This window comes from Macadamia integrifolia, chromosome 7, assembly GCF_013358625.1.
Source record: "Macadamia integrifolia cultivar HAES 741 chromosome 7, SCU_Mint_v3, whole genome shotgun sequence".
Classification (NCBI taxonomy): domain Eukaryota; kingdom Viridiplantae; phylum Streptophyta; class Magnoliopsida; order Proteales; family Proteaceae; genus Macadamia; species Macadamia integrifolia.
This window is the reverse complement of record NC_056563.1, coordinates 16,926,851-16,953,598: the sequence shown is the minus strand read 5'-3', so window position 1 is coordinate 16,953,598 and position 26,748 is coordinate 16,926,851. Positions and strand designations below refer to the sequence as shown.

The 26,748-nt window shown below is 39.5% G+C and overlaps 2 long non-coding RNA genes across 4 annotated transcripts in view; both read left to right on the top strand.

Moving 5' to 3' along the window:
- LOC122085122 overlaps positions 1 to 18,232 on the top strand; it is a 42,074-nt gene extending 23,842 nt beyond the window's left edge. For 2 of the 3 annotated variants that reach the window (XR_006142021.1, XR_006142022.1), the window contains exons 2-3: positions 3,752 to 3,879; positions 17,804 to 18,232. This is a non-coding gene — a long non-coding RNA (uncharacterized LOC122085122). The remainder of the gene's footprint in view (positions 1 to 3,751; positions 3,880 to 17,803) is intronic. The other variant, XR_006142023.1, reaches the window with a different exon arrangement.
- Positions 18,233 to 19,275: 1,043 nt separating this feature from the next.
- On the top strand, positions 19,276 to 21,140 carry LOC122085123. Its single transcript, XR_006142024.1, has 2 exons — positions 19,276 to 20,546; positions 20,654 to 21,140. It is a non-coding gene; the product is annotated as an uncharacterized LOC122085123 (long non-coding RNA).
- The last annotated feature ends 5,608 nt before the right edge of the window (positions 21,141 to 26,748 follow it).

The window sequence follows — 26,748 nt, the reverse complement described above, 5'->3', positions numbered from 1 at the left end:
TCACTACTTCTACCAGTGCTGCAAAAAAAGGAACTGCGCTGAGAAAGTCCAAATCCACTCGATCTCCTTGGCTCCCTCTAAAGGAGTTGCTCTTTCTGCTTTGACTCCCTCCCCTTCCTTGCCCCTCCTCAAGGAATACCATCATAGGCATAAAACCCCTCCCATCCATGCTATTTGAAGCACCCATCGTCTCTGCTCCTTCAAGCAATCAATGCCCATCCCCCTACTTCTAAATGATCCCTTGGACCATTTGGAATGTGTGTGGCCTCAATTACCCGGCAAAGCATGCCTCCATCTGCTCTACAAAATCTTCCCATGCTTTCCTCTATTGCCTTCTTGAGATCCGTATCCTTTAGAGCAATGCATCCCACATTACCTCTTCTATTACCCCTTCCTGGTCCTTTCTCTCCAATATGCTCATTGTCCTAATAGGCATATTTGGGTTCTTTGGAATCCCCTTCTTCTTAATGTCTGTGTGATCTCCTCCTCTTCCCAAACCATCCACCTCTCCATTTCCTCCCTCTTTGGCCTCTCCTGTTGTTTCTTCACTATCAATATCATCTAAATTCCTAATAGAGCTCAAGATAGGCTCTCCCTCTACGTGCCGTTATCCCTTCCATTGACCTCCATGCTTGGGGCCTGGCTAGGGATAAATCATACATTCCTTTGTAGAAAAAAGGTGCGGATTCTCTTTTTGACTTCAGGCCCATATCTCTATGCAACCTCCTGTAGAAATTTCATTGTAAAAATCTTGGCCAATAGAATCTAGTGGGTTATTGACTTCCTCGTCAGTACTAACCAATCAGCAATACTGGCGAAAGTATTGCTGATAACATCATCCTTTGTCATGAGACTATCAGCGGTTTTGACCGTAAATCCCATTCCCCTACTGCCCTTCTCAAGATTGACATCCACAACATTTGACTCCACCCACTAGGATTTTATTTCTAGAGTTTTTCTCTATATGTCCTTTCCGCCTGCATTCGTCCATCGGATCCTTTCCTACATTTCTTCCCCATCCTCTGTTCTGATAAATGGTAGCCCGACTGGCTACTTTCCATCCTCGGTGGGTATCAGACAAGGCTATCCCCTCTCACCCTTCCTCTTCTCTATTGCACTCGTAGTGCTGTTGTTACAACCATGCCCTGACTCGGTCTAATTTGAACTATTGTGATAGGTCTCGGACCGAAGATCGGAAGCATGACCGAGTTTTGGCTCACGACCGTCCATTGCCAAAGGGGGAGAGATGACCCCAAGTGTTCGTGTATCACGTGTCAGTTTAATTGAAGGGGATTTGTATCTTTTGATCCCAAAAGGTAAGTGACCCGACTCCTCACACAAGTCCAGGCACGTATCGAAGTTGTCGAAAGGCCTTGAGCATGGCCAAGGGCAACCACCCATGCAAGACCAGCCATGGGACAGAAAGCAGTCAAGACAGCAAGTCTTGACCACCGAAAATATGCCATCGGATCCACTGGGCCTGAATCTGGTAGGCTGTTTTCGGTGAACATAACAAGTTGCTGTCATGATGTTGATGCCCGTGGGTCCCGGCACTAGCTTTGTAAAGTCTCAGATGATCCCAAATCATCCCCCACACTTTACTCGTGACATGAATGCATCTTGAACCTAAGTGATAGGTTCTCGGCCTCTGAAAGTCATAACTTGATTGGTCAGAATAGGGTAACCAAACAGACCCTAAGGTCCATTTTAACTTATAAGTTAGAAATAGGAATTCCTTTCTTCATTTCTATTGTGTCCAACGTAAGGAAGGAGAGAAAAGGAGAAGAACGAAGAAAAAGAAGAGGAAGAAGAAGAAGAAGGCTTACCTTGGTGCTGGCTGCCGCCAAGTTGCTGGAATCACTGCAGAAGGTAAGTACACTCACTTCCACCACTCTCTCTCTTTATTTTGACCCAGAAAAAGCTAGGTATGGATGGAATCTTAGTGTAAAAATCATGTTAAGGTCATAGAATGGGTGTTCTAGCCTCCTGGTGTTGTTACTGAGCTCGAATCAAGCCCGGTGAGCTCCGGCAACATGTATTGCCAAAAGAACAACTAGGGTTTCTATCATTCGATCGATGTATCTCCCAAACGGCTTAGTAGAATTGGGATTTTATTGGCTTAAAATGATACTGAGAACATCTCCTACAAACTCCATGGAACAAATCCCGGCGATCGAGCCCAAGCCAAAAAGCCTCAAAATGGGTGGACTGTCCTGAACCACCATCAGAAACAGCCCATCGGATCCACTGGGTCTGCTTCTAGTGGCATATTTCCGGTGGACCACTGAGCCTTAGGAGCTCTCTGTCAGTTCCACCAGAAACAAGACTGATATTTTTTATGGAAATTCCCTGTTTCTAGTGGGTGTTTCTGGTGACATTATTGTCACTGATGGATTTTGTCTGTACCCTTTGGGTGTGATTCATGTGGGTCCCTCCTGATATTTTTGACACGTATTGATGTACGATTGTCCTTGTGTATAGGACAGTGATGTGCACTAGCCCCAAGATTGAAACTGAGTGGATTGATCGGTGGCCTTATCTGAACCCTAACACAAGCAGAGATCAACAAGGTGAGGGATGGTTTTATTTTGAATTGTTTAATTATTATAGAATTGTTCACATGCATAGATTTAATATGCTTAATTATATTGCTCATATGATAATGGTGATTATCATATGTTACATTCTTATAGATTTCATACGAATTGTTCATTTATATGTATGATGGGATCCGGTGTGGCCAATGTGGTATCGGTACCGTGATCGTCGTGTGTTTGGTTGTGAGACGGAATCCGATGTGGCCGAGGTGGTACCAATGCTGTGATTGCCATGTGTATGTTGCCTTGTATTCATGCATTGATTATGCGCATTAGAGTTAGTTATAGTCATGGGTTTCACTTTGTGGCCAAGGTCTCGCTGGTATCATGTTCCTGAGACTGTATTTGGATATGGATTACACTTTGTGGCCGAGGTCATGCCGGTATCATGTAATTCATATTCAACTGTGATATATATGCTAGATTAAGTAAACGATCTCGGGTTTCACTTTGTGGCCAAGGTCTCGCTGGTATCATGTCCCCGAGACTGTATTTGGAGATGGATTACACTTTGTGGCCGAGGTCATGCCGGTATCATGTAATTCATGCTAACTGTATCACTATGAAGGCATGTAGCATATATGTGGTTATGTATCACTCCCTATGCTACGAACCCTTGCCAACAGGGGTTGAGGTGTTGGATAACCCATTGTGGTATGTTCGATGGTGCCTTTTTGGAATGCCACACCCACGGTATGATGTGATTGTAGCCGGAGGCAGGAACTTGTCCAGTATGGCCAATGTGTTACCGATGTCGTGACTGCCAGGAGGAGGTTATCAGGGGTTTGTTGGGTGACCCATAGACGCATACGGGGACTGGCAGGCTTTTATTTATGGCTAGGGTTTGTATCCTTGCGTAGTTGATGGCGGTTCCAAGACACAAGATATAGCCTAATGCACCGTAGTAGCATTTACCAGGTTTAGTTTGTATTGTTAGGTGGATAATAAATAAATGAATAGCATCATGAGCATCATGGACTATGTGCTTAATTTCTACTATCATGCATCACGAATTATTATTACTACTGTCTTGCTTGGATGTGCTTAACCCCACCCCTCACTGAGCGAGTTGGAAAGGTCACCCCACATACACACTTTTTAGATGATGCTGCAGGCACGATTGTGCTTATGGCTAGTGACTCTTTTTCCTCCAGACTTGAGTATGGAGTGAGCAACTAGTGGATGCCGAAAGCGGAGGAGCATGGCCAGGATTGTGCGTGTGACTCTTGTGCATATGTAGCGCCATGAGGTGTTCGGCGTATTTTTGATTATGTTGATACAGGTCTATGAATATTATATTTTAAACTTGATATATATAAGTCTTGAAGGATTATAAATAGAATAACTTGGTTAACGATATTATGTTTATCATTAGATAATTTTCCCATTTATATCTGATGGTTTCACTATTAAACTCTGATTCTGCTGCTTTTGGTTGGTTGTGATGTGAGATTGTGAAATGTTAAGGTACTGCTATCAGCGATCCTGGTAGGTTTGTAAGACAAGTACGTGTCTTACTCACACTGCTGGTATTCCTAATGGTAAGTTAGGTTTACTGGAATTCGGGTGTGACAGTTGTCGCACTCCATCCAATCCTCCATTGTTCTCCATCTCATCTTCCCTATTCCTAAGAGCAAACCCCTTCACCTCACCCACCTTGCCTTTATGGATGACCTCATGATCTTCTCCAAGGTGGACCCCACTTCCATATCTTACATTACGTCCTCCCTCCGTCTCTTTGAATCCCTCTCTGGTGGTCGCATCAGTTTCCTTAAATCCAACCTTTTCCTTTCTGGAGTTTCGGATCCTGTAAAATCCTATATTCTCCAAATCACAGGCTTCTCCTTAGGCTCCTTCCATGTCAAATACCTTGGCCTTCCCCTCATCACTTCTAGGCTCTCTGCACATTACTACTCTCCTATCCTTGACTTGCTGAGGAAAAAGCTTCAGCTCTGGAAAGGTGAGCTCCTCTCTTATTCAAGGTGTCCTTATCGGATTTGCTCTCTAATCCATGTAACTCTACTAGACCGGTATCTTCATGTTTCCTGCTTCCACTATCAAATCCATTGAGAGTCTTCTTTGCTCCGTCCTTTGGAAGGGTTCGGACTCCTCAAAATTCCTCTACCCTTTGAGCTAGGAAAAAGTTTGCCTTCCCAAATCAGAGGGAGGGCTTGGCTTAAGGAGAATCAGTGGGGCCAATTGTGTGGGTATCCCTAAATCTCATCTGGAAGATTGCCTAAAAAAACAACAGTATCTGAGTTTCTTGGGTTTACTCTTCGTTCCTCGAGAATAACTCTATCTAGATTATTTCTCCAATAGCTCTATCTAGATTATTTCTCACTCTTCGGATGACTCTTGAATTTGGCATAAAATCCTCTCCTCCAAACCCAAAGCCCTAGGTGCCATCTCTTACTCCATTGGCAACGGGGCCAAGACCTCTCTCTGGTTGGACCCTTGGCACACTTCGGGCATCTTCTGACCTTTGGTAATCCCTAGGATTATCTACTCCTGGCCTGAGTCAAACTGCCAAAGTTTCCTCCATCATCTCTCTCGGCATTTGGACCCCCTATTCCTCTTCCCCCCTTGTGGATCATAGGCCTCCTTCCCATTCCCCTAGGCCACAGAGGAATGGAAGACAATGTTGCGTGGACCCCATCCAACTTGGGACAATTTTCAAAAGCTTTTACTTGAATGAAAAAAGATTTTGTTGTTGATTCTATTGATTTCAGACCAAGACTTCTGTGCGATTCATAAGTGAAGGCCTCGTGGATTCCAGGTTAGGCTCTAGTCGGATTCCAAGCCTGCAATTCAGGTTAATTCTTGAATTGGCACTTTCTCTGTTATCTCTACCCCATTCTCTCTCAATTATAAGGTCAGAATTCTAATTTTCCTTACCCAGTATTTTCTATTTCTACTAGAAAATTTCAGATACAACCATATAAGTATCAGCTTAATTAAAATTCAAGTTATTACATTATTCATCAAGACACCACATGTCACAGATATGTACAAAATTTAGCGTAACAGAAGTTAAAGAAGCTTGGAGAAAGATGAAAGTAGGCAAGACATCAAGTCCAGATGAGGTCCCAATAGAAGCGTTAAAGAGCCTAGGAGTATGTGGGGTATCTTTGTTGACCAATCTGTTTAACAAGATTATGAACATAAGGAAAATTCCAAATGAATGGAGGAGAAGCATTGTAATTCCAATCTACAAAAATAAAAGTGATATCCAGAGCTGGAATAACTAAAGAAGCATAAATTAATGAGTCATACTATGAAATTATAGGAGAAGGTTATTGAAGCTTACCTGAGAAGAGAATATATCGGAGAACCAATATGGCTTTATGCTTGGTAGATCCATTGCATAAGCTATTTACCTATTGAGGAGGCTCATGGAGGGATATAAAGCATACAAGAAGGATCTCCATATGGTCTTTATTGACTTGAAAAAAGCCTATGACAAGGTTCCTAAATATTTATTCCAACATGTTTAATGTACTACTGTGTTGAAAATATCAAAATAGTACCAGAATAGAATCTTTTCTCAGAGAATAAAATAAATCTAGATTTGGAGAATAGTTGTTAAGGGAAAATCAGGTGGATAGGTGAATGATAAAAAATAAGGTTCAACAAACATAAGGTAGAATACTTGCTAAAAATTTGTTAATGATAAAAAATAAGGTTCATATGGACAATATGGACAACAAAATAAGAACAACAAAGATAACACTCGGGGTTCATACTATAAGGTGGTTCAGTTGGATCAAACACCAACTTACCTTGATCGCACTCAAGGGGTTCCTTGATCAAAACACAAGGGTTCTTCAATGGAGAAGAAGGTTACAAATGCAAAGCTTTGTTTTAGAAATTGTGGGTTGAGATAGAATGCCTCCCACATATTAATTTTATAGACTTTCAAAGATTAGAGTTAAGAGTTGGATGAGAAAGTTCTCACCTACCCTAAAACAAAGACCACTTGCAAGAGTAGAAAGTTCTCATCTATAAAAGTTGGAATAGGAAAGTCTTCACTTGCTAACTACTAAAAGTGGAAAAATCCTCACTTACAAAGATAAATTGATCCCCCCCCCTTTTTAGAAAAGTAAAATGGTCAAAGTAAAAGTAACTTCTATACACTTAAATTAAACTGACATGGTCCAACAGGGACCATGGTTTAATTGGACTAAATCAAGACTTAAAAGCTTGAAATAAAAACTAAGATGGGAATGAAAAATCATCAACATGGTAAGGCCACATCTTGGCTACTCTTGGCCTTCTTTCTACAGATGTAGGTCTTTAGATTTGCATCAATGTTCTTCCGAGGAGAGGGATGTCGAGTAATATGTATGAGGACATAGTGATGCATGAGATCTGTCGAGGTTAAGGTGATGAATTACCAATTATGATTGGGTTATATTAGGGATCGGCTTTAAGCCCTTATTTGTTTGCACTTATAATGAATGAGATAACCAATGGCATTCAAGACAAGGTCCCATGGTGTATGCTCCTTGCTAATATCGTTTTGGTGGATGAGACTAAGTTAGAGCTATGGAGATCAACCTTGGAAGTATGAGGTTCTAAGATTAGTAGATCGAAGACAAAATATATGATGTATAACTTTATTCACACTATGATTAATAATGATATGTTGAAAATTGAAGAGAGATACCGCAAAGTGATATCTGGGGTCAATCGTAAATAATGTATGTGACATAGAGGATGATGTTCCACAGATAATTAAAGTGGGATGGATGAAGTGGAGAGGGGCGATCGGAGTGGTGTGTGACTGATGTATTCCCTTAAAGCTTAAGGAAAAATTATATAAGACTATTGTATGATTGAATATGATATTTGGGGTTAGAATGTTGAGCAGGTAAGGAGTGTCATATAGAAAAGCTATGTGTAGAAATGATGATATTTAAATGGATGTAAGATAAAACTAGGATGGATAAAGTATGGAATGAAAGTACTATAGCTGATTTGAGAGTTGCCCTGATCAATGACAACCTCCAAGAAATTCGTTTAAGGTGGTATGGCCATGTTCAATGGAGGCTAGGGGAAACCCCAGTGAGGAGGAGTAATCTAATTCCTATTGAAGGAGTAAAAGAGCTAGGGGCAGACATAAAATTATGATAGGATAGTAAGGAATAACATGTATAATCTAGGTCTTGTCCCAAGTATGACCTCAGAGAGAGGAAACTGGAGGGCAATGATCCATGTAGCCAATTGAGATTTTCTTGACTTGTTGGGTTGTGCCTCTCTCGTTTAACTTTCATTTCACCTATTTTGTTTCACTTCAGATTTTCCTATTTTGTTTTTCCCGGATCCATGTAGCCAACCCCATTAAGTCGGGATAATGATGGCTTTGTTGTTGTTAAAAACATGTTATCGATTGTCCTATTTGATTTAACAATTCGATTCTGTTTTACGCTTAGTTTTCTGATAAGGCATTTGATTAATTCCTACATTCTTGGTGATTTGTAAGCCACAACAGTGGATTGGTTTTTGATAAAACTCTAGTGTTTAAGTCACCCTAGGTTAAGAATATAACTCCCAAAATCTTAGAGAGTAAGGGAAAAGGATGAGAGATCGATCGATCCCCAATCTTGATGAACTGTCGGTATTGCTAGAAACATGGGTGAACCAGAATAGACTAGATGAAAAGAGATGGAATAGGTAGAAGAAAGAAACTCACCCGAGAGGGGAAGGAAACAAACAAGGGAGACGAGAGAGGAGAGGGAACAACATGCACCAATCACAACCTGTGAGAATATTAACTCAAATTTTTTTTCAATCTCGATTCAATCACCATCGTATGTACATATATAGACACTTGAAGAGTGAAATTGACTGAAAAAAGGAAACTCAAACAAAAGGCACCACAAAATCTCCTACATATTTAATCTTCCCCCCCCCCCCCAAAAAAAAAAAAAAAATGAAACAAATAATCCCTACCAATTCTTATTAGACCAAAAGCCTAGCTTGGTTTGGTTCATCTCGGACTGGGTTTCTAGAATGGGTCATCTAGTCTTCCGATTATAATGCTACAGAATGAGTTGCTGAAGCATGTTGGAATCCTGATTGAGCTCAATTGACATGAGTATAATATCAGGATTGTGATCCAGTGGAGCTGAGAGCGGAGGGTGTAGCTGGAGGCAATCTTATTGCTTATGATAAGGCTTTCTTAGAATTTTGAAGCAGTATGATTGGATCCTTTTTTATATCATGTTTGTTCATGTTGAATAATGTAATTAGGACCATAGTTATTAAGGTGGTGAGGCAACCGAGGCATTTGAGGGTCTTTCAGATTGCTTTGGCAATAGGGCGGGCATAAGGCGTCACCTTATCGGATAAAGCGTTCTACTGTTGTTTTTTAATGTAACCATTTTATTTGGCACAAATAGCATACTTAAAAATTATTTAACTCTACTTATAAGCTAAATAAGATTTAAGATTCATACTAGTATAGTAATAGCAATTTCGATCAATATACACTAATAGATTATTATAGCAATAGCAATCTCAATCAATATATAGAAGAATTAAAACATTTTCACATATCATGCAATAGGAAGCAAGAACAAAGAATATAGAATCAATGTCGAAGCAAAGCTACAAAGCAGAGTGGATATTAGTTCCTAATAAAGTAGAAGAGCCATTGGATTTGGCTTGTTAAAGTGCTTGCTTTTGATAGGAGTACATAGTCATGTAATCACAAAATTACAACTATATATCAACAGATGTACAATTTAGTTTGAATCATAGACTTGCAACATAAGCAGCACTGACAATAGCAACCAAAGGCACTAGCCACCACTAGCAGAAGCTAGCCTAGCCATGGTAGCTGAAAAAATGTCGTTAACCCTAAGCCAAGGTGTGTGAGACTATAAGGGGGTTCCTTTCAATTATTATTTCCTTTTATGTGATTCGGTGTGATGCAGTGTACAAGACTTTTATACACAAGCCAATAGAAAACATAAATATGGAATATGAAATATAATAATTAAAAAAAAAAAATAAAACACTGCATTACCAATAAGGCGACAAATGCCTTAACCCCCATAAAACACATTAGTGCCTACAAAGGCGACGCCTTAATAACTTATGATTAGGACTACCCTAGGACCACTCAGAGTCATGGTAGGGATTAGGACTACTACTCATGTAAGGATTAGGACTATTGTTTTTATTATAAATAAAGGAAGGACTGTGCCCATTAAGGTACAAGTCAATGTTTCCCTAATTCTACATGGTATTAGAGGAGGTCTAATCACCAGACCTCAAACCCCAAACCACAACTCCCATTCTACAATTCTTCCTCCTTCCACACCCTACGACCCCTACCACATCCTGCGACAGCCTCAACATCCATCTCAAACCCTGCCGTCAACTAAAGCAGCAACCTTAGCTGTGACCATCACTGCTTGAACCCTTGCCTTTTTCCTCGCAACCTACCATTAATCTCACCCATCGACTCATCGATCCCAGCCATCACCTACAACTCTCACCTGTAACTCTCGACCAAAACATCGCACCTACAACCAAACCTCAACACGACATTCTCTAAATTCCTAAACTAACCAGACCACTCGATTAACCCAAACCAGACCACCTAATTTCCAACCCAAAGTAGACACCTAAATCTATTCCTAACCTAACCAGACCACTTATAATCTCAACCCCACTCAACTAACCCAAACCAGACCACTTAACTCGAGCTACCATATTCTAATCCTACACCACTGACTTACACAATCCATGCACTAAAAAAAAAAGTTGTAAAGGAGGCCATTTTGCCTTTCTCAGTTCCCTCCCTCAGTGGTGAGTGTTCTCCTACTGGGGTCCATTGTCTTGAAGTTTCTTATGCTTCATTAGCTTGGTCGTCTTATCTTATGATTGGTTGTTGAACCTATGGCGTCTGAAGATTCTGGGATATCAGTTACTCAAAAAGTAGGGGATTGTTCCTCTGGGTAGGATTACCCTTTCTCCCCTACTAGCACCATTAAGTTGGATGGAAGCAACTATCTGATTTGGTCTTGGTCTTACTACTTATTGATTGCTGGTCGTGGTTATGCTGGATTTCTCACAGGTGATTCAGAACGTCCTACTACTACAGGTTCTGCTCAGGAGAAATGGGATGCTGCCAACTGGATGGTAATGTTCCTACCTTATTAATTCTACATCACCTTCAATTGCTTGGACGTATCTCTTACTTCATTCTGCTACTAAGATCTGGAAGGCCGCTAAGGCTACCTATTCCCACGTGGGCAAGCGTGCCCAGTGTTTTGTAATCAGGAAGTCAGGAAGAAGGTCTATTGGGCTACTCAAAAGGAGCTTTCTGTAGCTCAATATTGCTCTGATCTGCAGGGTATGTGGAATAAGATTGATTATTATGAGACTTATCAACCTATTTGTGCGACTGATGTTGTTGGGTTAAAAAGCGTGAGGAGGAGCTCTGCGTTTATGATTTTTTGGCAGGTCTCAGTGTGGAATATGATCATATTAGGGCTCATGTGCTGAATCGTGATCCATTATACACCCTTGAGGAAGCCTATTCGATCATTCAGGCTGAGGTACAACATCGATCTGAGACGTTACAACCTATTTCTTAGGATCGATCCGCTCTTGTTTCTTCTACTGGTATAGGTTCCTGACATAATACTTCATCCTCTTCCAACAAACCTGTTGTTAAACGTGACTTTAGTGGTAAGGAGCGTCACACAAGTGAGACTTGTTAGAAGCTTCATGGACATCCTACTAATTCTCATGGGCGTAATCAGGGTCATGGGAAGAACACTCAGGCAAATCAGTCTGAGACTACAGTTGATTATGATAGCTCCACTACTGCATGTGCATCCTTCTTTGCTAATGAAATGACTATGCTTTGTTGTATGTTGACTCAGAGGGGATCCCCTACAGCTGTTATTGCCTCCTCTACCAACAATCACTACCTCCCACTTAGCCCACTTAGGTATTATAGTTTGTGGTCATAGTGCATTTGTAGCCTCCCAGTCTTCGATAATTGACTATGAACTACTGATCACATGAATGATTTATATACCTTCTTTTCTACCTATTGTCCCTCTTCAGGTAATACCAAAGTTTGCATTGTTCATGGTTCCCCTTCACCTATTGCTGGGTCTGGTTCTATTAAGTGTTCTCCTTCATTATCACTATCCTCTGTGTTATATGTTCTTAAGTTTTCTACTAATTTGTTGTTCATTGGTAGTATCACTAAGGATTTGAACTGTAAAGTCATTTTCTTTCCTACTCACTGTGTGTTTCAGGACTTGCTGATGGGGGCAACGATTGGCAATGGTAAAATGAGTGGTGCTCTATTACCTAGACACTAGTCCCTCTCGAGCTCTATACACTTCATCTGATTTGGCGCACTCTGAACTTTTGGGATGGCATCGACGTCTAGGCCATCCCCCATGAGGCACTTTATCTAGATTATTTCCAGCATTAGTTAAACACTATACTATGGATCAGTTTATTTGTGATGTGTGTATTTTGGTAAAACAAACTTGAAACGTTTATCCTCTTTCTAATAATAGAAGTATTATTCCTTTTGCTTTAATTCATTCTGATGTTTGGGTACTAGCTCGTCGTGTCTCTGTTTCTGACTATTAATGGTTTGCTACTTTTATTGATTGCAATACTCATTCTGCTTGGATTTATTCATTACATCATAATAGTGAGGTTTTTACCAGCCCATCGTGTCTCTGTTTCTGACTATTAATGGTTTATTACTTTTATTGATTGCAATACTCATTCTGCTTGGATTTATTTATTACATCATAATAGTGAGGTTTTTCAATGCTTTCGAGAATTTCATTACATGGTTAAGACCCGGTTTGATGCTAAAATCAAGATATTGCGAACTGACAATGGGAAGGAATATATGGATGGTTTTTTTCAGTCTTACTTGGTTGATCATGGGATAATTCATCGGACTAATTGTGTGGATACTTTCGGCACAGAATGAGGTGATTGAACGCAAGAATCACCATCTCCTTGAGGTTGCTCGCTCCTTAATGTTTAAGATGCAAGTCCTTGCTCCCTATTAGAGTGAGGTTGTCCTCACTGCTGCTTATCTCATCAATAAGATGCCTTCTGTACTTCATTTTAAGAGTCCCATTGAGTTGTTATCTGGGTTTGGAACTTTTTTTGCTCCTTCAAAGGTCTTTGGTTGTGTTTGCTTTGTTTGTAATTATCAAGTTTCGGGCAAGCTTGATCATCGTGGACTTCGGTGTATTTTTGTGGGCTATTCTCCTACTCATAAGGGATACTGGAGTTATCATCCACCTTCTTGATGGCTCTTTGTTTCCATGGATGTGTTATTCCGTGAGATTGAGGCTTACTTTCCACCTCTTTAGGGGGAGTCCTCTGTTGGTGAAGAGGTGATTCAGATTCCTACTTTTGATTGTCCTTTACACCTTACCATAAATGATGGTGCTAATCAAAGGGATACTGTTGGAATAAAGACTATTAGTTCAGAGGTTCCCATTGATCCAGAGGTTACTATTCAGGGGGAGCCAGCAATTCAAAAGCAGGAGGGCTCCCATTCAGGGGGAGCCACAGATTCAGCATAAAACATAGGATGGTCCAGTGATAAAAGGTATTCTCTCAGAAAAAAAATGAGAGCTGTAACTACTGCTGATACTCCATTGCTTCCTAATCCTGAGTCTTCCCTTCCAGGTATAACCTTTCCTCTCACTTATGATCAGTCTCTTGATGTTTTTATTGCTCGTAGAAAAGGTAATAGGACTTATACTCAACATCCAATTTCTAACGTGGTGTCATATAATACTCTCTCCCCATCATATTTTGCATTTGTGTCTTCCTTGTCCTCTGTTGCTCTTTCTAAAACCTAGTAGGAGGCAAATCTAGAACCTAAGTGGAAGGAGACAATGAATGAGGAGATGAGAGCTCTTCACAAGAATAACACATGGGATCTTGTTGTTCTTCCCTTGCAAAAGCGACCAGTTGGCTGCAAATGGGTGTCAAGCATAACGCTGATGGGATTATGGATTGATACAAGGAAAGACTGGTGGCAAAGGGCTTTACCCAGACTTATGGTATTGACTACTAGGAGACCTTTGCACCAGTAACAAAAATGAATACAGTTCGAGTTTTCATCTCCTGTGCAATGAACGAGGATGGGAGCTATAACAACTGGATGTAAAAAATGCCTTTCTTCATAGAGGTATATATGGAGGTGTATATGGACATTCCACCTGGATACTCTAGTTTAGAAACACAAGGCAAGGTGTGTAAATTGAAAAGAGATATGTATGGATTGAAGCAATCTCCCAAGGCATGGTTTGGCCATTTTCACAAGGCTATGATAGTTGTTAGCTTTACACAAAGTAATGCTAACCATACACTATTTATTAAAAAGGTGGGTGATTGGATTACTGTGCTGATAGTATATGTGGATGATATTGATGCTACTGGCAATGATACAGATGAAATCTCTAAGCCCAAGGCCTATCTTGGTAAGGAGTTTGAGATTAAGAACCCAGGAAGACTGAAATACTTTATTGGCATTGAGGTGGCACATTCAACCATGGGTATTGTTCTCTCCCAGAGAAAATATACCTTGGACCTCCTCTCAGAGACTGGTATGTTAGGGTGTAAACCCTTGGATACTCCTATTAAGGCTAACTCTCATCTCATAAGCAAGGAAGGTGAACCTATTGATAAGGGTCGGTATCAAAGACTGGTTGGAAGACTCATATATTTATTCCATACAAAACTAGACATAGCTTATGCAGAAATTTTGGTATGTCTATACATGCATGTTCCCTATTCATCACATATAGATGCTGTGAACCGGATTCTTAGGTACTTGAAGACAGCACTAGGAAACGACATTTTATTCTCTCCCACAAATCACATGAGGATTGAGGCATACACTGATGCTGATTGGGCAGGCTCTTGAGACGATTGTCGCTCAACTGTTGGCTATTGTACATTTTTTTGTGGTAACTTAGTTACATGGCGTAGTAAAAAGTAGTCAGTTGTAGCTAGATCAAGTGCAGAGGCTGAGTTTCGAGCTATGGCACATGGGATTTGCGAGCTACTTTGGTTGCAGGGTCTCCTTCATGACCTGGGTGTGTCCATCCAGGTTTTGATGTTACTATATTGTGATAATAAGTCAGCATCAGTATTGCACATAACCCTATTCAGCATGATCGTATCAAGCATCTCGAGATCGATAGGAATTTCATCAAAGAAAAGTTAGAGCAAGGACTGATCTGTATTCCCTTTGTGCGAAGTGAGGATCAATTAGCCGATGTTCTCACAAAGGGACTTAATAGTAAATCTTTTTATTTTATTTTGTCCAAGTTGGGTATACGTGATATCCATGCACCAACTTGAGGGGGAGTGTTGAATAATATAATTAAGACTACCTTAGGACCACTCAGAGTCATGGTAGGATAGGACTACTACTCATGTAAGGATTAGGACTATTGTTTTTATTATAAATAAATGAAGGATTGTGCCTATTAAGGTACAAGTCAATATTTCCCCAATTCTATAGTTTATGAATCACGAAGACCAATTGTGGGCTTTGGCTTTTGACACTGGCATTTCTTGTCCTGAATACTGCTCAAAGATGAGGTTTCTAGACTAACTGGGATGAGGTAAAATCAAGTTGGAACATGTTTCCATTTGTAAGCTTAAGGCTTTAAAAGAGAGGATAATGAATGGGATAAAGTGGTACTGGGGAGACTAGAGCTTCGGAAGATATCAGCTACGATCATCTTCATTGGTGAAGTTAACGAGAAGCTACATGACAGGGAGATATCATTTTTCATTTTATGGCCTTGTCAACATGTGCTGGTGGAAATACTTGTGCCAACATGCCAAAACATGGCTAATTTTGGAAAACATGAAAAAGAAAGCAATTGTGTGTTTGTGTTGTGTTCGTGCTAGAGATCCTTTATGGAAAGCCCATGCAGAAAAATTTCACCTTCCAAAAACATTAAAAAATCTTTACTTTATCTTTATGGGTTATGCTCAGTGTAATATGCACTGTTCACATGGATCTGTCGGCTTGTCATTATACAAGTATCAAGTATCATAATGGTTTCTCTCTTCAGGGAAAACATTTGGTTCACCTCTATACAATAAGGGGCATTTTTTGTGATAAAAAATGTTAGCCTCATGATGGTGTTTTATCTTTTCTATGCCACATAGGATGGTAACCAAGGATTTAAGTATCGACTATGATTTGTGGGGCAGAATGTTGGCAAGTTAAGAAGAGTCATATAGAGAGGATATGTGTAGCAAAAATGAGGATTTTAAGATGGATGTGCGGAAAAAACTAGGAAGGATAAAGTAAGAAACGAACGTATTAGAATTGATTTGGGAGTTGCCTTGATTAATGACAAGCTCTGAGAAAGTTGTTTCAGGTGTTATGGCCATATTCAAACAGAGGCTCAAGAATGCCCGGAGGGATCCAATGCCAATTGAAGGAGCTAAAAGAGCTAGGAGCAGGCCTAAAATGACCATAGGAGAAGTTGTAAGGAATGCATGCATAATCAAGGTCTTATCCTAAGTTTGACTTTGGATAGAGCCTGTTAGAGGGCAAGGACACATGTAGTCGACCCTAGTTAGCTGAGATTCTTCTGACTTGTTGGTTTATGCCTCTTTCCTCTTACTTTCATTTCTCACCTTTTTATTCCCCTTCTTTTGTTCGGACCTTAGTTTTCCCAACTTTGTTTTGTATGGATCCATATGGCTCTTAATTATCAAGGCGACCAAGGCACTCAAATTTGTGGGGGTTTTTTTTTTTATTTTTTTATTTTTTATTTTTTTATGTATCTAAACTAAGAAAAAAAATGCCCTCTAATAGAAAAAACAATACAAAATGTTTCAAAAATTATGATTTATGACTAATTTAACAGCACAACCTATTAAAGGTAGTAAGTTACAAAAACATGTAAATTAACAGTCCATTACAGCAATAGCAATCTCAAGCAATACATAGAAGAATTCATGCACTCACACAAATCACATATCAAGCAATAAGAACAAAGAACTAAAATATAGAAGAATCAATTTGGAAGCAAAAGTGCAAAATTACTCTTTTTTTCATCTTCAAATCTATTCCCTCTTCTCAGCTTGTGATAGCTCTTTGCAAATCTGATTTCTTAGCTTCCACTGTAGAAATGCGTCAGACTATTGTGGAAGGGCCATCTTTTATCTCAAGCCATATGGACCATGATGCAGTAGCTGGGAATGATTTCTAATATCTCCAACTTGTAGGAATTGAATTGAAGGATTTGACTAATGAGGCTTTCTACCGAGTGGCTATTCCAACTTAAAATGTCAGGGAGGCTAAAAAATGATTAGGTATCTAAAGAAAACATCACCCACAGTTGTAACCCCTATCACCACCCTTAAAATTTTAGTTACAGGAGTAAACTTGAATATAGTGTATAAAGGATATTCTCGAGCAATGATCTGAATAAGATGTTTTTTTCTTCTTTTCAGCTAGAATTAGAAATTAGATATAACATATACATGAGTTAGTTCTAGAATACCAATCGGAAAGTGTGTCTCTATTTGTCGCTTGTGTCATTCAATTAATTAGTTATAAACTTAAGTTTTTATACACTTGTACCCATAGTACATTTTCTCACAGAATTACAAATAATTAAAGTGGTTAATTGAAGGGATTTAATAGTGTTCAATGGTAGTAAACCCAATAGGCCTTCAGCCCTCTCCTCTTCCTCAAGTATAGCATTTTTTAAATCTGTTTTTGGTTCATGTAGTGGTCATTTTTACATTTTTCAAATGTAAGATATCCTTCTGATTTTGCTCCACATACATATGTCCCTTTCATTTTGCTTATTTTCTAATTGCAGTTCCATCAGCCTCATCAATCTCATGAGAGTAATCTTAAGTCAGAGAATCCCAAAATACAGAAGGGGTTGGATGCAGTAACCTCTTCTCTTAATTACCTTGGTGGTGCAATTGGAAAGTCTTTGAATGTAAAATTCAAAATTTTAGAAAATTCATGTTTGCTACGCATATGCTAATTCGAAAGTTTTGCCTGGCCTAAGTTCCAAGATCAGTTTAGAGCTAGAGAGAGCATGCATGCATTTTAGATGTACAACATGGTCTACCTTTTGATAAAAAATTTACTGAAATTGTGCATGAGGGTATGACACTTGTTGAGAATCGGACTGCAGACATCATCCAATAGACATGTGGCTGCAAATCAGGAAAAAGGGGAGCAGTTCTGATTAACAGAACCAAGCAAATGATGTATGCACCTCGCAGCAGCAAGCACAGACACCAACAGACCATGAGACTCAACTCAAGGCATCTCGCGATGTAAGGTGGCAAATGTGTATCACTGGATCATATAGTAAAAGCATTTGTTCCTATTGATTGGGTTCTTCTATTCAGAATCCGTTAAATTTTGGTGGTCACATGAATGGATTTTTTAATGCAACTGCAATAATTTTGATTTGACCAATAACCATTATGTTCCCTAGTTTTTATTACCTTCTAAGAGTTGAAGGGCTTAACAGATGAACCAAAATAATTGAAATATTTGTCCAACTGGCACATCCCAGTAACTTCATTGGTTACTCGACTTAGTATTTTCTAACTCAGATTTATGTGCCTTCATTTAATTATTGAAGTTTTAAAATGTTGTTCTGGGGTGCGACTCTTTTTCAATTGTACATTTTGAGATGGTTTTACCTGGTAAAGAATTCTGTGCATATAAATGCAAATTACTTTCCTGTCATTTTTCCCAGCAGGAAGGTGTTCACATATATCCTGTTTTTTGAGTTATCATTATAGTCTTGGCTTCATTGGTTACTCGACTCGGTATTTTCTAACTCAGATTTATGTGCCTTCATTTTGTTATTGAAGTTTTACAATGTTGCTCTGGGCATGACTCTTTTTCAATTGCACATTTGGAGATGGTTTTACCTGGTAAAGAATTCTGTGCGTATAAATGAAAATTATTGTTCCTGTCATTTTTCCCAGCAAGAAGGTGTTCACATATATCCTGTTTAGTCTTTTGAGTTATTTTTATAGTCTTTGGCTTTCTATTTGTATTTTTCTCTGGTGGCCTTTCTTTTGTGATAGGTTGCAATGGCAATGGCTGCCAAAGCCAAGCTGCTCCTACAAGAGCTGAAAACAATAAAAGCAGATCTGGCTTTTGCAAAGGAGTGATGTGCTCAGCTAGAACAGGAGAATAGAATTCTCCGGGAGAGTCTTGAGAAGGGGAATAGTCCAGAGGATGATGATCTGGTGGGCATTACCCCCCCCCCCCCGCAGCGGCTCCAAAGAAGATTAACAAATTCAATTTAGAGAAAAGCATTACTCTCATGGTTCTGATTGCTATGAATGCATTTTTTTTAATGTATTTAACTCTGTGATGTATTTCTATGATTTTTTATTTATAAATATTGTCTGCATTTCTGATCGTCAAATGAGTTCGTGTTTGCCATTGGAATGGACCTCATATGATCATTCAAGCAGATCTTGTAAAACATACCAATCTTACTTGTACCATTGATCAAGGTATTTCCTCCCTTCATCTCAATCTTGTAAGATGAGTCATGGATATAGATATGAATTTGTGTCTTCTTCAGGACATACATGGCTTTCTCCATACCTGCATCCTGGACATTAAATAGGTGCAGGATCATTGATGTTTTTATTTATCCTTTAATGTACGTAGAATTTTTCCGAAAGTGGTTATGGGAAAAGATATAAGTTCTGGCGTATTCCAGGGTCAGACTGGCCAGTGATTGGTCTTATAGATAGCTGTTGAGGAGGCTGATTTACTCACTATCTAGGAGTTCGGAGGTCAGCTGGTGGCTTTTGGAGTCTCTTGCACTTCATGAATTACACCTGTCACTGCTTGTTGTTTGAACCATAGTTGTCAAGCCATTGTTTAGGCATCCAGGCTCTTGGGTCCAAGGCAACAACACGCCTTGTTAACATTTCATGAGTCGACAGGGATTATTTATTTATTTTTTTTTAATGAAGTTGCTTGCATTCTATCCCTTGTTTTGTTTATTACATGTTGATTTTCTCATCTAAAATCTTTACTAGCATGATCATATCATATTGTATTGATATAGTTTCTATATTGCATATAAGCATAATTATATAAAACTATCATTGCTATATTACATATTGTCATAAACTGCACGTCTTAGGTCACCTAGTTGCCATGAAAACTATGTTTTGAACGTGTTATCCATTTGATATCCTGATTGGCTTGAAGGAAGGTAGAGACGAGAGTTTGTGTTGTGTGAGAAGTATCATCACGACCATGCTTGAATTTGCAATTGATCCTTTTTATCTTTTGATTTTGGTGCATTTTTTACGTTTACCTGTTCTATTAGATTTCTATGCATGTCATGCCCTACTACTATGCCATCTTCTTTTGCATGTAGTGTGTGGAATTGGGAAGGAGGAATGACAAAAATGGGAAGAGAACATGCATTTGAGGGAATGTAAGTGTTCCTCATGAATGATAACACGCACATAAAAGACCACATACCACCCCTAGTGAGGTGCAGTCTGCACAGGTTGTTGGCTCCAAGGATGGTGGAAGGGTGAAATGATGTTGAGACAGGACTTAAAAGCATGTGCTATTTTACTTGATATATGGTATGGCATGATTGTGATAGGAACTTGCGAAGTTTGTGACAATGCTTTTGTTGATGAGTTATGTATGGCAAAATGGATTCATAAAGCTATGTTCCCTCCCACAATGTTTCATTTGTTTGTATACAGCATCAAACTGTCTCCTTATCAGTAATATGATGCACAAACAAGTGCATGTATTATTATGTGGTGACGGAAATGTTGTTGGTTCAAATCATGTCTGTTCCCAAATTCTGACATACTATGCTTGCATCTCAAATCCGGCTTCAACTAGAGACGCTGCTAGCTGAGAAGGTATGCTTGGCACATGAGAACTCTATCTATGCACGTGAGAATGCTTCTTGAGGGAGATTGTTAAATACCACCGGCTCACTATGTAGGATGTTGTCCACTTGGATCAGGGCATTGAAGATGTCACAGAAGTTTATTCCATTTCAATTCCCACAAACACCACTGTGGACTCTTCTCTGATGGCCACACCCACAGCCCCAACCACACCACCACCACCACCTCCTAAGTCCAGTTGTGGACAGTTTGTTCAACCTGTTCCCACACCACTAGTTACAGAGGTTGTCTGCAGTGCAGTACCACCAGGCTCTACTACACATGTCCTTGTGGTGGAATATCCTGAACAATCATCAAAGCCTAGTGTCTGAACAGTCGACTCATCAGAGGCTACTCTATCTGTAAAAATTTTCTTTTATCATTTTTTTGTGTATTTATGATTTATTTTATTTTATTTTATGTGCATCTATCTGTGTTAGCTTTTCCTTATTTTTTGGGGTGGGATTTTTTTGGGATGGAAGGTGGGGTGGCGTGGGGTGGCGGGTTATGTGTATTAACATTATGAGGTTCATTGTAGTAACAATAACAATAATAATAATACCACAATTTGGTTGCTGTAAGTGGATTTTATTGGTTCTTGTGTCTTTTCTTTTGCTCGTTTCACTTAAATGGTGGCCTTGAGAATGATTGTAAATTAAGGATGGATAAATCAAATTATTGTTGATTGAGCATAGGATGAGTGTGACTGCGATTGGGGTTCCTCCTCTTGGAAACCCTATTGTTCTTGGTGATTTGGATTCCTATTTGGTGGAGGCGGTTGGTGGTGGTAGAGATTTTGGAGTTGACCGGTGGATATCTGATCCTTTTCTTTTAGGAGAATCTCATCTACTACATGAGATCCTTTCTTCTAAAACTCCTGAAGAGCAGGTTGAACAGCTGCAAGAAGGGGTGGGGCCTGTCAGATCGACGGAAGCAACAAGACTTATCCCACCTTCTAATGCGGATAGGAGGTCTTTTACAGCAGTGGTTGGTAAGCCAGTGTTACCGGTCATTGATAGCTTGTCGTCAGCTGTCAAAGATGAAGCATTGACTCAGCTTAAAATTCTGCAAGCTACATATGATGGGCAACTACATAAACATCCATGGATTTTTTAAGGTCTAATATCAATGAAAACTGGGTATTGAAGGAACCGGTGGAAATAAGGTCTCTGGGCAAGGGTTTTAGTTTGCATAGGGTCAACAATATCCATGGATTTTTTAAGGTCTAATATCAATGAAAACTGGGTATTGAAGGAACCGGTGGAAATAAGGTCTCTGGGCAAGGGTTTTATTATGTTCCATTTTAAGAACAAAGCTGATATGACCACTGTTAGTTAAAACGGGAACGAAAAAAAAATAGAAACATACGGTACGGGTTTTAAGCAGATAAAAACGATGAACGGTATGGTAAAAAAAATAGGGAACGACAAACTGACGAAAACGAACAGTACGAGTATTAAATGTGTAGTTTTCAAAAAAACGAAACCAAAAAAACAGTAGTATACTCATGCAATTTGAGAGATTATTACCTGTATACATGCATCTAATGTTCCAAAAGCTTTGGGAGTCCCAAGATTATAAGAAAATGAGATGTTGCTAGCTTTAGCTTCTCCTTACTCAATGGGTTATAAGAAGATGAGATTTTTTTCCTATAGATAGTATGGAAGTTAAAAACCAAAAATCAAGTACCATATTGTCTTCACTCTTCACTTTTACTAATTTTTTTTTTTTTTTTTTAAAAAATAAAATTCCTATTTCACCCTTAAAAAATGGATACGCTTTTAAAACAGATTCTTTTTCCGTTTCTATTTTTTTCGTATTGTATAATAGCATATGGGAAAATGCGTTTTAAACGGCAAAAATACGCAACCGCATTTAAAATGCATTTTAACTAACAATGGATATGACATCGATTTGGAAGAGGGGTCCTGTCCGTGTAGGCGGCCAACTTATTCGTTTTCAATGATAACGATAGGATTTCTATGCATCTCAGCAAGAAATTACTCACAAATTGACTTGGATTTGGTTTTCGAACCTACCTCAGGAGTATTGGGATGAGGAAATTTTACTTTCAATGACTAAGGCTATTGGCCGTCTGGTCCCGATTGATCGTAAGACTCGTGAATCAATATATGGTCACTTCGGACGTGTATGTGTTGACATTGATGATTCGGTGCCACGGATGGAGGAGCTTTACATTGAAAGGGAGCAAAAAGGATCTTCTGAATCCTTTTTTTTTTCAAACAGGAGGTTGTTTTTGAAAACCCTCCATCTCGGTGTTCGAAGTGTAGTCGTTATGGACAGAGGGCAGATGAATGCTTTGCTGCTACGAAGGAACCGATTAATGAAGACCCTACGGTGATTGAAGATCGATTGAGGGAGGAAAGGCTAGTTAGACCTTGTCGGTGGCAACAATGGAGCCCGGTTGTTTGAGAAGGCCCAGTTTTGGCATGAAATCTTGTTGATTCTCCAAGAGCTGGTGATGCTAATCCTATCCCTGTTAATACGGCAAATCCTTCTCCTTTAGATAGGGACTTGATTTCTTCAGCCAATGAAAGGGTGTTATCTCCAACAAACCAGGATCAGACTTTAGAAACTCCTTCTTTGGGCGCTAACAACAACTTGGTGGATAGGGTGTTAGAATCACTTGGTGGATAGGGCGTTAGAATCGTGTTTTGGTAGATCGCTTGAAGAGCCACGTTATTATAGTGGTCCTCATATTGAGGAATCAGTGGGTGAGGGGCCCACCTTGGGTATGGTCCCTACATGCTTGGAAGGAGGTAACATTGAAATTGTCTCACGTGGAGGGTGATGATGATGCTATACACATTCCTTCTCCACAACCGATATTCAATTGTGAGAATAACGAGAGAACAGTCATAGTGCACTACGATCTTGAGGATCAAGCGCTGGCCTCCCATGAGGGATTTACTCAAGTGAGGTCTCGCAGCTCCTCTCCCCCTCTTGTCAATCATACATTATTGCGGCACAGTGCTTGTGTTCAAGAGCTAGCGAAAGTTGATAGAGCTTTGCAAGGAAAGGGATTACCCCGTTCTGATCCAAACTCCTCATATCATTAATTAATGAAGCTCATGTTTTGGAACATTAGAGGAGTTAGGAATAGTAGGGCAAAAGCCTCTCTTCGGCACTTGATTAAAACTCATGAGGCTACAGTGGTATGTCTAGCAGAACCTAAGGTTGTTTTAGAGAAATGTCCAAAAATTTTCTTCTCAGCCATGGGTTTTTCTTTTCATTTTATTGCAAATTCCAAAGATGACATGGCCCCGAATATTTGGATTTTATAGAAGGAGGAGCTGCAGAAGCCAAATCTTTTTATCCTCTTCGCAACAAGTATCTCTGTCTCTTGAGATAAATGGTAGTAAATTTCTGCTTATTGTAGTGCATGCTAATAGTTTCAAAGTTGAGAGGAGACATCTCTGGTGTGACCTTGCTACGGTTGCAAGGTATTCTGCTCCTTGGATGGTGATTGGTGACTCTTGGTGGGGTACCTCACCGATCTCCCAGGCGGTTTTGGTACTTGCCATATTCTTGGTTGTCACAGGGTCAGTTGTAAACTAGACAGAGTCCTATGCAATAATGAATGTGTGGACTCTTTCAAATATTCAGAAGCTACCTTTTTTAGCCCTGGGGTTTCGGATCACTGTCCCTTTTATTTGAATAACCTGGAGGAGAGGAACTATGGTCCTAAACCATTCAGATTTTTTGAGACATGGACTGAGCATAAAGATTATGATGAAGTGGAGAGGAGGGGATGGGAATTGTCTATTAAAAATTGCTCTAATCCTATGCTTATGCTTGCTGAAAAATTAAGGAATCCCATTAAGGAAAGAAGCTGAGAGGATCTTGACTCATATCCAAGTTCAATTGTCAAATAAGCATGGTGATCCTAACTTGGTTACTTAAGAGAAAGAAGCTAATAAGAAATTATGGGAGGCCTTAAGGGTGGAAGAGAGCTTTTTAAAGAAAAATCTAGAGTCCAATGGTTGCAGTTGGGTGATGGAAATAATAAGTTTTTCCAAAAGGTTATTAGAGGAAGGTAGCATAGAAATAATATTTTAGAGATTGAGAGAAGAGATGGGGTTGTGGTTGATAATCCTTGTCTAATCAATAAGGAGGCTGTTGAGTTTTATCAAAACCTTTTTGGGACAGATCAGATGGATATGGGTTCTGCCCTATTGATATCCCCCTTTGAGCTTCCCTTACAAGTGATCAACAGGTGACGCTGGAGAGAAGTGTTTCAAATGAGGAGATAATGAAGGTGGTGTTTGCTATGAAGAATTCTAAGGCTGGTTCAGATGGATTTGGAGCTAGCTTCATTAAGCATTCTTGAGAATAGTTGGGGAGGATTTAACTCTGGTTATGCAGTGGTTTTTTAGAACTTCAATTATGCCTTCTTCTATAAATGCCACTTTTATCAGCCTTATTCCCAAGACTAGTGAGATCACTTCTTTTGCTGGTTTTAGACCTATTGCTCTCTATGCAATCTTTTTATAAGATTATTACAAAAATAATCTCTAACAGATTGAAATGGTGGTTGGGGAAATGGTCAGTGAGAACCAATCGGCCTTTATTAAGGGAAGATCAATTTCAGATAACATCATGATATGTCATGATATTGTTAGAGGTATTGAATAGAAACGAGCTCACCCCACAACAGTGTTAAAGATTGACCTCTATAAAAAGCTTATGATTCTCTAAGTAGAAAGTTTTTGTTAGAAATAATGAGAAGAATGGGGTTCCCAATAACTTTTCTGAGTTGAGTTAAGGCTTGTGTTACCTCCCCTACTTTTTTCTGTGCTTATCAATGGAAGTCCTGTAAAATATTTTTTGGGAGGATGGGGGATAAGGTAGGGAGACCCTCTATCACCTTATTTGTTTACTCTGGTAATGGAGGGGTTTACTGGTGTAATGAGGAAACTTGGAGGAGATGGGAAATCACTTTCCTTCCCAGATGCAGAGCCAGTCAACTATTTCATCTTATCTTTGTAGATGATCTTATGATATTTGTAAAGGTTGTCAGTGACTCCATCATAACTAGTTTGGGGGCCCTAGATGAGTTTGCATCCTACCCTGGGCTGCATCTCAATAGGGCTAAGTCCTCTATTATTTTAGGGGGCCTTACTCACACTAGAAGTAAGCAACTTTTGAAATTAACGAGTTTTAAGGAAACTAAGTTACCAATTTGGTATCTTGGGATCCCTCTTTTTAAGGTAAACTTACATCGAGAGATTGCAACCCTATTTTAGACCTGATCCGAAAGAAGCTTGAAGGTTGGAAGGCTAAATTTCTCTCCCATGCTAGAAGATTACAGTTGATCTCCTCAGTGCTCCAAGGATGCTATATCTATTGGTCAGGAATTTTTGCTCTTCCAGGCAACCTTCTAGCTAAAGTGGAGTCTATTTTCTCGAAATTTGTGGTCTGATCCTTCATTGGAGAAGAAAGTGTGTTATATCTCTTGGGATGCAATATGCAACCCTAAAGAGGAAGGGGGTTTAGGAGTGAAAAGGGTCAAGGAGATGAATGTGCAGGCATTATGAAACAAATATGGTGCATAGCCTCTCACAAGAAGAGTATTTGGGTGGCGTGGATTTATAAAAGGTATCTTAAAAAGGATACCATATGGACTATGAAGGCCATTAGTGATGCTTCTTAGGTGTGGATGAAAATTGTGAAATACAGAGATAAAATGGAAGATTATGTGCTGCATATTATTGGTAATGGTAACTCCACAAAGCTTTAGTTGGATAATTGGCACCCAACTGGGATTCTGTGTAAAAAGAATTTGGAGATAGAATAAAATATGATGTTGGTTTATCTTACTTGGCCACATTTGAAGAAATCCTAAGGGATGGGGAATGGCATCCAACTCCTGGTACTACCTTACAGATTATGGAAGCATGGGAAGGGCTTCCTTCTATTCTTAGACTTCACTGTGCTGAGAAGGATTCAGTGGTGGAAAGGACACTCTTTGGAGGTATTCTCTACTAAAGCAGCCTAGCAAATTGTTTGGAAGAAGGAAACTAAGATATTTTGGGACAAGATTGTATGAGGGGTCATGTTGATGCTTTACCTGCAAAAGATCAACTAATCAAGCGAAAGATCAATATTAATCCTCAATGCATCTTCTATTGGGCAAGTACGGAAAGTAGAA